The following is a 12754-nucleotide window of genomic DNA, read 5'->3' as shown; positions in this document are numbered from 1 at the left end:
AAAATGTGACAAATACTGCATGTTATAAAGTAAATATTTTTCAGATATTTTTGCATGTAATTGCATGTAATAGCAATACTAAAGTAAACAGGTGTCCCTTTTCTTTCTTTCTTGTTGTTCATTTTTAAGAAATGTAGGCACTGCAATGTAAAAAGAGTAGAAAGCCTGGATAAAAGAGCAAGTAAAACAGATATGATTTTTTTTTTATTTTTGCATAGGGGATGACTGGATTAAGGCCCTTGGCCTGATCTGATAACACATTTTAAGATGAAGCAAGTAAATAAAAGAACACTGAATGACATGAATAGTTTTTCTCTAACAAATGAATGTTTATAGTGCAACATTAGAAGGTTGTAGTCAAAGACAGCTATGCATCTGGTTCCTGTGTTTCTATGGAAACAATCTGATTATGGCAATAAAAACAGAATATTTCTTCTTTCAATGGGTAGGAGATAATGTTTTCTGAAGACGTTCAAGTTGTTTTTTTTTTTCTTTGCATCTGGGACAGGAATAAAGATTAGGCAAAAACAGACAGCATAAGACATGAATAACAATCATTATAGGTCAATTCAAGCCTGTGAATGCGGCTATCAATCTGGGAGAACTGTTCTATTTAGCAGGGTTAAACATTATTTGAAGATGTATGTAGTAATGTGTGCTTGTATTTAGTTAATGGGTAATTGGGTTTTCTGGATGTGTGCTTGTTTTTCCCCCTGGGATTTCAACAAAACAAAAAAGTCTTGTAACATAGGTTAAAATGGATATGACAAGAAACAACTGTATAAAAGATCAATCTGGCAAACATTAGTATACACATGTAACACAAAAGCTGAAACTAGACATTTTAAAAAAAAATCTATTATACAGTACAGGAGGGAATAATAACTTTGTATCATAATGACAACAATTTCCATATTATCTTTAAATGTGAATGATCTCACAGACATATGCAAAAAGAAAGAGTAGAGAGTTATATCAAACAATGTAGAGTGCAAATGGCTATGCTACACATTTAGAAAGAACTGAGCATGTGAATTTCATAAAAAAATTAATTCAGGATGGTTATTCAGCAAAATATCTGGGACAAAGGAAAAGGAGAGTACTTATATTAATTGTTAGAAGAGCTCCAATAGTGATAGAAGAATAAAAACAATAATAATGATAGATTTGTAGAAGTAAGGGACTACTGGAAAGGGAGGAGGATTATGCTGACATGCATTTATATTCCACTTAAAACTGCTAGAATGGAGCTTAAGGAAATTCAAGGAGAAATAATCAGCATTCAACAGGGAATATTACTTATAGGTAAGGACTAGAATTTGTTTTGCAACAGTGTGGATGTACCTGTGGGATCTTGAAGGGAAAGGATAACAAAAGAGGGCAGCTTTTTCAAGAAATTTATGAAAATATTTGGTATGGAATATCTGAATTTCAGTAGTAGGAGTTTGGAGTAAATTTATATATTATTTCATAAGGTACAAAAACTGGAAAAGACTGGACAGAAATTATATTTCACAGGAACATGTGTATTTAATTGAAAATGTTGACATGCATTCAATAACTAGATCATGTATCAATAATAACTAAAATAAAAAAATACAGTGTAAATGAAATAAAAATGAAGCACTGGCTCTTCTGCACATTTCTGATAGATATAGAGGAATTTAAGGAATGTGTACTGGAAAATGTTTGAGTGTTATTAGGGAAGCTAGAAATTTCTTCAGAAAATATAGCTAGGGAATAGGATACAAATAAAGTGGAGTTTAAAAACAGGGTGGAAATAAATGAAAAAGAGATGATTAAGAAGTAACAAGAATTATTTAGTGGGACTGAGATAGATTAAAGTATTGTAGAATACATACATATATATATATATATATATATATATATATATATATATATATATATATATATATATATATAGTTGGTGTATATACATATATATATATATACACGCGCGCACACAAACAGAAAAATAGATAGATAAATAGATAGATAAAATGCCACGCTTATGGAGGCTATAACAAGGAAAATAACCAGAGATCCTGTAGAGGTATTTGAAATATTTTTGGAAGTTTTATGAAAATCTGTATAAAGCAAAGAAATGTGGAAATCAAGAAAAATTACAAATGGAAATATTTATGAAATAAATAAGCCAGGATTAGAGGTAGATGAGGCACAATTGCTAACAGTTAGTATAAGGGGAGATGAGATAAAATGATGAAGTACAACCAATCTACAGGATTGTCACCACAAATAGATGGCATTCATGTAGAAGTTTGGAAGCTAGGAGGGAAAAAGTGATGAAGATCTGAAAGGTTTGTTTAACAGTATTTTAAAAGGAAGACAGGCATCAACATCCTGGAAGGAAGCTGTGGTGGCTGTAATACATAAAGATGGTAAAGACCCATCAGATCTAGTTTTATATAGACCCATTTTTATTCTAAACCATGATTATACAATGTTTGCATCTATAATGGCTACATGAATGGCAAAGGTGATGCTAAAATTGATAGATATGGATCAATGTGATTTTGTAGAGGGGAGGCATATTTTTACAAAATTAGTAGAACAATAATGATCCAGAAGGTAGTAGAATGTAAGAAAATACCACTGTTGTCAGTGTGTCTTGATGCAAAGAAAGATTTCAACAGAGTAAGTTGTGATTTTATGAGCAGGGCAATGGAAGCATTTGTATTCCCGGATAAGATTATAAAGTTAATTAGGATAATATATGAGGGATCAGAGGCAAAAATGAAAGTGGGTGGGTTCCTATTTGATAAGTTCTGTTTTAGCAGTGGATCCTGGCATAGGTATCTTCTCTCCACTTTGTTATTTGCATTATATTTAGAACCATTGGCAAATAAAATAACGTACTCAGAAATTCAAGGATTTGATTGGAATGTTAATCAAGAAAAGTTTACTTCATTTGCAGATGATATTATTTTATACCTGATAAAACCAGGAAAGGACATTTCAGTGTTGAAAATCATTCTGAGACAGTTTCAAGCCTTTTCATGATACAAAAATAATGAAGATAAAACAAAGGCAATAGTTGTAAACTATGTACATACACATGAATTGATTCAGCAATATCCATATTTATGGGGGACATGTTACAATGGTTAAATGAAGTACTTAGGAGTATGGATTAAAAAGGATTCTGTTATGGCAGCTGAGGATATGTGAAAAGAGACTAAACAAAAGATAATTTGAAAACATAGAAATTGGAAGCTCTGTTTTATGGATATGGATATCAAGATTCAAGTACTGAAAATGTTTTAACCCCTTTAAGTTTATACACAGGTCAGGCATTTTTTTTTATCAACCAGGGAGAAATTGTGACAATAATTAATAAAAAGGTGAAGGATTTTATTTGGGAGGGGTAGAGGGCAAGAGTCTAGTGGGACAAGCTGATCCTTCAAGTAGAACAAAGTGGTTTGGGAAGATCTAATTTGAATGTCTATTTCACAGCTAAACAGTTAAGGCTCCTATACATAGCACAGGCAGAATGCTATAATTCAAAATGGAAAGGTATGATGATTAAACAGGAGACAAGCTCAAAAAACAAGGAGACACTGGGATTTTGGATGCAAATCCTTAAAGAGATTAAAAATAATCATGCAGAATATTATACTCATAAAGTAGCAGAAAGTATTCTAAAAATTAAGCCAACATAGGAATGGAGAAAGGAGATTCTGCTGATAGGGATGACTGCAACCAGGGGTACAGAGAATAGGCAAGAGGGGGCTAGAATTTACTGGAGAAAACCGGCAAAGGAACCAATGCATTGGAAGAAAAAAATAGAGAGGAATAGGTAATAGAATGGGAAGAGGCCAAGATATAATTTGGACTGCAGGCTAGAGATTGTCTTCATTATTAAAGATTGCTATCAGAGTATAGAAAAAGAGTAAGGAATAGGGGGATCCTAAGTGAAAGACTAGCAATGGTACAGTTTTTAGTAGAATCTAGAACAGAAATTGTTGTTAAAAATGGATAATTAGTAGGGGAGATAAAATATGCAATAATAAATATAAGAACCAATCAGAGGAGATTACATAGGACTGGGAAGACAGACCCCAGGATTCAAGAAGCTTGGTGCAAGGACGGTTTTAGCCTTGCACTGAGTGTCCTCCCTACAGATGGTGCAGCAGCAACATATGAATATGTATGAGGGCGTGCTGCCGCAAACACGACATGCACAGGAAACGTGTGCTAGTGCAGGGGGCATGTACAACTGCTCTACGGAGGTGCAAACATGCCCAGACACTTGCAAAACCTACTATGCCTACTAGAAGATCCCGCCTCTAATAGTAAGTCAGTATTTCAGTGTCCGTGGATACTGAAATGTATGCTAAGCATACAAGAGGGTCCACAAACAGTGAAATAAACTTGTAGTAGTAAACACACAAGCACATAGTGGAATGTTGAGCCCTGTCCTTAGAACTTTCACAATTAGATTCCCTGTCCCTGTGTTCCAATCATACATTCAAATCGCTACAATATCAAAGGTGTAAGAAAAGCGCAGCATGTCTGCACATCGCTGCCCTCCACCGAGCATAGCTTACACATCATATTCATTCAAATAGAGAAAAATATGCAGAATCAACGTAAGTGGCAATAATGTAGTGTTCAGAGCATCCGCCTAACAAACAGGCATTCACGGTTTGAGCCGAACAATAGCATATATCATTTTCCATGTGGAATGAATGTCATTTTTCCATAAAACTGACATAAGAGTATCGCATGAGATATTTAACTTAAATATCATTCAAGCAAAGTGGCACTGTCATAATGAATAAGGTACCAGTAAGCTGGTGTAAGCACAAATAAGCAGCAGTAAACATATATAAGTAACACTAAGCAAGTCTGAGTGCACATGCATGGGTCTAAGCAGTGCCCAGCATAGGAAATGTATATAAGTATATACAGATATATAATATATATACATAGATATATACACACACACACATATATATATATATATATATATATATATAGGAAGAACAACGTAACAGGAAGGAGAAGGGAAGTAACAGCAACCCCAGTATTATATAGCGCTGTCAGCCTATGTCATATCCAGCTGGGCAGGGATGAGCAAAGCATTGCTACTCACACCACAGGCAGGATATTACCAGTAACATCAATGATTTGCTAAGTCTACTTTACACACAGATGATAGTCCCTGCTTGGACTACCCAAAAATTATATAGGCCATTTGGCCTTCCGACCATTACACAATCAAGGGCAGGTATGTTCAAAGACTAAATGGTGGGAGAGCCTGAGAATGCATGGGGTGGGACAACATTTGTGTAGGGCCCCTAACGCTCTGGAGAGGTCAATGTGTGAAGGTGTGTCATGGCTGCGATAACAAGTGCACAATGGAAGGCATGTGTGTATTTTAAACACGGGTGGGGTGGAGGAACTATGAGTATGAAATTATGGAGCCAGGCTTGCCAGGGTTGGATGGCCTGGTTCTAATTGGACCGCCCCGTGGAGGTCAGCGAGTTCATTATAGGTATTTGTGCATACACACATGCAGACATCAATATGTAGAAGTACATTCTCTGTAACACATGCATTCCAGTTGCAGACATAAATAACATGAATGTGCACTTACAAACCTCGACAGTAGATGGAATAATAGGCTGTGCAGAAGAGGGACAGGACAAAACTGCTAAAATGCAGAAGTGTGTACAATGTCCAAAGTCAGCGCTGTGCTGACAATAATCAAATGTGAGGACTTCCCCACACATGGAATCATTCCTGCAATCTGCCCACTACTGCAACGCCAATTACTAAACCGGTCTATTTGTAAAAGAAATACACCAAACACATACATAATTAGGCTCTCATATGTAACGTGTGCATTACCACAAATTCATACATATTAATTAATTGCAGTGTCATGTTAACGGGAGTAAGGACATAATGAATTATGAGTCTAATCTTGCCATAAACACATGTGTGTCCCATGTGGGACAACCCAAAAATTGCAAATAGTATTCTTTTGGTCACTCACGTCACCAATGTTTGTTGACTAAACATTTGGGAGTTCTGAGGATACGTGGAGTGAGTCATCTGATGGGATGGGTCTATAGGAGTAGGGAGGGGCCAATGTGTAGTGGTGTGGATACACTGCGAATCCGACTGGAAAATGGATGACAGCAGTGTTAGGGAGGCATTGGGATGTGTGTTTGGAAAACCAGGAGCCATGGGTATATGAGTATATATGCAAATGAAGCAGCACAGCAATAGTGTATTGGTTAGAGCAACCCCCTAACGAACAGATATTCCCGTACCGAATCCCACTGTATCACATACCAATTACCATCGGCAATCCATACATGAACATATTGCGACATCTGTCTGCTGTATAACCTGCAAAATATCAATTAAAAGATAACTGGAGTGAAGTGTCAGTGTCATAATGAATAAGGGACTAGTAAGCAGGTCAAGCATATATAAACACCAGTACGCATGTGTAAGTGTGTTTGCGCGGGGTATGTATCGCTTTACAGACATATATATATATATATATATATATATATATATATATATATATATATATATATATATCTATATAGATATATATATATATATATATATATATATATATATATATATATATATATATATATATATATATATATATAAATATATATATATATATATATATATATATATATATATATATATATATATATAGATATAGATATATACATATATATATATATATATATATATATATATATATATATGTATAGATATATATATATATATATGTGTGTGTGTGTGTGTGTGTGTGTATAGATATACACAGATATACAGCTATGATTGGAAACAGCATACAAGAATGACATATGTTCACAGGCTATGCCAATGGAAGTGAGGAGCCCAAGCAAGAAACATGAAATGTGTAGCATGCCCTTCTACCCCCCCCCCCCAGCTGGACACGGGAAACATACATGCAAAGAATGTAAAGAGTACACTGCTCCCCAGACCACAGGCAGGATACAACCGGGGGGGGGGTAAACAGTGCACCTGTGAATTCTAATCTTGGAACACAGACTGGAGCGTCCCATGCAGGATGCCCCAAAAATTGCTCAAACCAAAAGAAGATGATAGACCGGCCATTTTGGCCGCAGTGTATACAGACATGGAATACAAGGGTGGGAAACCCTGATGACCCATTGGCCAAGACAATTGTATGAAATGGGTCCTGTGAATTGGAGAGTGGGCAGCGTGTAGTGGTGTGTCCAGAACAGACCAGGACCCAGAGTAAGGATTGTTGCTGTTGAGGAGGTGAGGCTAGGGGAAATATGGGTAGCTACTTATGGGTCTAGGTGTGCAGGTGTTGGCTGATGTGGGCCTATATGGACAGCCCTATGGATGTAAGCGAATGTGTTCATTGGGCAGAGGCATCACCCAACGAGCAGCCACACCCACTACGAGTCCCACTGCAGCAAAGTGTAATCTATTTGGCAAGGAATGGAATAACCAGATGTAGACGTATATATGTAGAGGTATGTGTGTGTATATCTACCATGGTGACATAGAGATAAGCCTCTCCCTCTCTGTAGTACAAATGTGCATACATACAGAGACAGAATACAGATACATACCCACATATAAATATATACATATGCAGACACCCATAGACCCATATATATATATATATATATATATATATATATATATATATATATATATATATATATATATATATGTATATATATATATATATATATATATATATATATATATATATATGTACAGCAAAATATAAATATACATGTATGTTTACATATACAGATATATCTGTATATAGTAATGTAAAGATATATATATATATATATATATATATATATATATATATATATATATATATATATATATATATGACTGTAAATATACACATGTATATAGCTAGGATATGATACAGCAGTTACGAGTAACATATGTTCACAGGCCATGCATATGGGGGTGAGGGGGCCAATAAACAAACGTGTAACACATAGCATCAACCACCCCCCAGCTAGGGTGGTGAGACATACATACACACAATAAAGGTAAACACACCACTGCTTCCCAGACCACCGGTAGGATACTACCAGTGGGAGAGACCTGCAAGGTCTAATCTTGAAACATAGACATCGATGTCATTTGTGGTACATCAAAAATTAATGATCGGAGGCAGTCCCGGTAATAACTTATCAAACCAGGCTCTAGATGTACATGGACCAGTAGGTTGTGCAAGCCTGATAACTCATGGGTCGACACAACATACGGCATGTGTCCCAACACAGGGAGAGTGGGCAGTGTGTAGTGGTGTGTTTATACCCCACCTGCACCCACAGTAAGTATGACTGCTGTAGAGAAGTGGCAGGTGGGGGAACTATGGGTATGAAATTATGGGCCTAGGTGTGCAGGTGTTGGCTGGTGCAGTCATATTAGGACCATCCCGGGGATGTAAGTAATATTCCAAAATGGGCATAGCTGATGCCCATACCTCTCAACCCCTATGAGCACATCCACTGGATAGGCCATAAACCATTGGGGGAACAAATAGGGACCATACATTTATACTGTCCCCGATTTCCAGGGACGTTCCTGATTTCGACTCAGTTTCTAACTCTGCCCCACTTAAACCCTCCTAAAACTAGTGACATTTGGAGGAAAGGTGGTGAATTACATGTAATGAATAACAACAACAATTAAGAGTCATAAACATCATTTACCTCAGAAAATGTGTATGAATTCATATGCTCTGAGTCTGTAAATGTGTTAGGTTATTAGCACCAATAATTTAAATGTGTCCCTGATGTTGTTATGCCATGTCCCTGATTCAGTTTGTATTTTCCCCTATCGTATGAGAGGTTTGGTAGGGACAGCAAGCACATATTTCACTGACAACCTTAGAAAGGTGATAGAATATTAGGTATGCAGGAGCATGACTCCGCTGAAGGTTGTGGGTTTCAAAACCCAATTACTTGTTTGTATTGAAGAGTCTCAGTTCCCATGTATTAGCCAGACAGGTGCAGATTGTAAGAGGAACACACCAATAATATGGGTCAAACACTGGACAGGCCACGGATTCTGTACAGTCGAATGGCATGCCGTCACCTAATGGGTAGCCATTGCCGATACTGTAGGCATGTAATTCGATGTAATAAGCATCACAAAGTAATATCGTTGTCCTCACTCCCACCCAGGTGTCTGAATGTCAGACGCAAACACCAAATGCAGTGCATTTGCAAGTGCAGGAGCAAGCGGGTGTAAGCCTGCTTGGCCACCAGTATGCGAGTATTACACTGGTAAAGCAATGTAGAGGCTAAATGAGTGTAAGAAACTGTAACCAGAGGTTAGCATTGCTTAGCACTGCACAATCCCACGCACACCCACTCACAACTGCTTTAATGTGCCTTAATCACTCTGTATCCATTGGCCTTGTTCTGCCCTGCAACAAAATAAACGGCCTCTGCAAGGCTTGAAACCAGGACCCTGTACACACAGCTATTGTGATTTACCAATAAGCCATTGCAGAAATACAGACATCGGACCTTATCACAAACATATCATCCAGCGCAGTCATTCAACAGTATAGGAAATGTATTCCATCATGTAGATGTATGTGTGAGTGTTTATGTCCAGCAATAGGTACATACATATATAGAGAAATATCAGGAACATACCATGTTACAACAAAGCATTAGAAACTAATGAAAAGGGAAACACCAGTGACGCCTGCATTATGTAGTGGTGTTGTCCTATGTAATATCAAGACTCCCTCAGACAGACATGTGTCATTCATACAAGCAAACATTTGTACATTGGCCGTATACATCACTATGTGCATGTTATTTACATTAACACAACAGTTCCTGTCCAATCATTATGTGAGAACAGTAATCTTGCAAGGTGCTGTGTGCAACATCATCATCATGATAAAGGTAAATGGGGTAACCATAGAGGGTCCATTAGTATGTGTACAATGGGGTCATCCGCATCCCGTGTACCTGGAACATTTAGGAGTCATGTGCATGCTAGGATCGTGCACCTGAGAGGCAGGGGTGGACAACTGGAGTATGCTGTGATGCATATTAAAAGGGTTACATGTGTCCAGTGGACACATGTGTGAAATGGACAGCTATGTATGGGACATATGTTCCAGTAACCAATTGGCCTTATGTTTCCGTAGGGTGAGAGTGGGATGTGAGGGAAGGAGAGTAGGTATGCCCATGGAGGATAGGTAGGGTAGGATGACAGACAGGACCACATACAGGGTCGGTATATGACACATGTGGGGGGGATACACCTCAGATGGGGAGGGCTGTTTGGCATTCACAAGCCCATGAGCCCCCAGATGGAAACAGTGGGACGGAGGTCCCCAGACATGGGAAGCCACCACTGCAGAAAAACAGCTGCAAAGGTGGCAGTACTGGGGGCTGTCTAGGAGGGGAAGCCTCACCCTGTAAATTTGACACTCTGCCCTTGAGCTGGCGTATCTGGCCTCGAAACCCCTTACTGAGCCCGCTACTCACCACGTCTGGGACCGTATGACAGTGGACATGTTCCTGTCTGGACCTGCTCCCAGGGGGAGGGCAAGCCCTATCCTCAGTGGTGGTACCACCAGAAGGTGGTGCAGAGCCAACAGAGGTGGAGGTCCAAGGCTGGGCCCCAGATGTGCTGGCGCTCACTGCCATGGTCAGCTGAAGTGGGACAGGAGGTTCTGCCGGGACCTCCAAACCCATACAGCCTATGGTGTTGCAGTTTAAACACAGATATGGCTTAGTAATAGTCAACAGCATTCAGGATTACTTACAACAGCATGCATAGATATGACTATCAACCCAACACAACAGATGGTATACATTTGCAGAGAGAGCACAACACATGCATACATACTACATCGTCTGTCACACACCTACCCGTACAGGGGTCAAACCCCTGACTGACTAGTCATTACTATTACAAGTGCATGCAGTTACTCCATGTGCCACAAAGCTGACATGTTGGTGTGCTGTAAGAACATATATGTGTGTTGGTGAGCGACATCTGCAACAGAGATATAGTAGACGTACATTAGGTGTAGCACACATGGCTGTCCACATGAACAGATGTCATTGTCAACACAACTACACTCTCTAATGGACTCACATTGACACTCTTTGCCAGGCCCACAAATACACTCCCTAACTACTTAGTTTACCACACTGCAGTAATGCACAGGTACTACATGCACCACAGGGGATATCTGGAGGTTCTATGGGCTAGGGCATGTGAACGTGTTTGACATCTGTTGGTATGCCAATGGGAGTTATACTGGGAGTGACTTTGGTTGGGAGCATCATACCCCACACGCAGACACAAGGTGCCAGTACTAATATGCATGTGTGCATTGCTTCATGGGTATGTAGTGGTTGGCTGTGCAAGATGGCTGTACAAGGCTGGGTGAGGGGTAATCCTTGGCATTATGCCACCCAACAATGGTGTACAGTGTGGTACAAGGCTGTAGTGTCTGCAATGTCCCACACAGATGTGTATTGTATGAACTGCCCTGACATCCTGGTTACCATTGTGTATGGTCATAGCTTTACAATGCAAGCCATGTTTGTAATTGATAGTCCTTGACATGGACATTGTCTGGGATGTGCATGTCCCACAATAATTTATAGTGACATGTACAGGTGCACCTGGTTTGGCTGGCATATGTTGTGTGCACAGACTGTTATCCTCCGATATGCCAATACTGGTCTGGTGTGGCAGAACCTGCTTATAGTCAACAGGTTGACCCTGCACCTGCATTGATAGCATGATACAGGTATTTCCTGTGTCAGTGGCATCGGTCCATCGAACCCCTACCTACCTAGTGTATCACACTACAATACGCAGGTACAGCACGTGCTATGGCAAATACTGGGTTAAAGCACTCCTAGAGGTGTATTCCTAGGTGGGTGACATCAGCAGGATTACCAACGGTGGTCATGTGAATTGTACAGAGTGTGCATACTCTAAAAAGCATTGTTCTTGTCTCAGGCAGATAGAGACACACACACACAGTGGGTCTCTCTTGGAATAGAACCCCTACCTAACCAATTTATCACATTACAGCAATGCGCAGTTACAGCACACACTATGGAGAATACTGGGTTACAGCAGTCCTAGATATGTATTTCTAGGTGGGTGACATCAGTAGGATTGCCAAACGTGGTCATGTGGGTTGTAAAGTGTGTGCATACTCTAAAAGCATCGTTCCTTTCACAGGCAGGCAGACAGACACACACACACAGTTGACCTGTCTGGGATTAGAACACCTACCAAACTAGATTAACACACTACAGCATTACGCAGTTACAGCACGCATCATGGAGGTTACCAGGTTACAGCAGTCCCAGAGGTGTATTCATAGGTGGGTGACATCAGCAGGATTGCCAAAGAAGGGCATTCCAAGTGTACTGCGGGTTGTACATGTCTGTTAACTGTGTGTATCCACTGCTTACTGTCACAAAATCACATTTACACCTGCTTACAACTGTCTTATGCATGATACAGGTATTCCCTGGTGTCAGTGGCATCGGTCCATACAGGGCACATGTGTAAGGCATTTTATGGCCTCTGTGGATCACAATTGATGGCAACACATATGTTGCAGCCATCCAGTGGGGAATATAATGAAGGCACATTGTCCACAATTATGTGCCTATTGTACTGCTGTACAGGGTGCCATGTCCTCTGCAGCCCACTGCAATCA

The sequence above is a fragment of the Protopterus annectens genome, chromosome 12.part0 (assembly GCF_019279795.1).
Source record: "Protopterus annectens isolate FY-2018-M chromosome 12.part0, PAN1.0, whole genome shotgun sequence".
NCBI lineage: Eukaryota > Metazoa > Chordata > Ceratodontiformes > Protopteridae > Protopterus > Protopterus annectens.
This window is presented reverse-complemented; position numbering follows the sequence as displayed.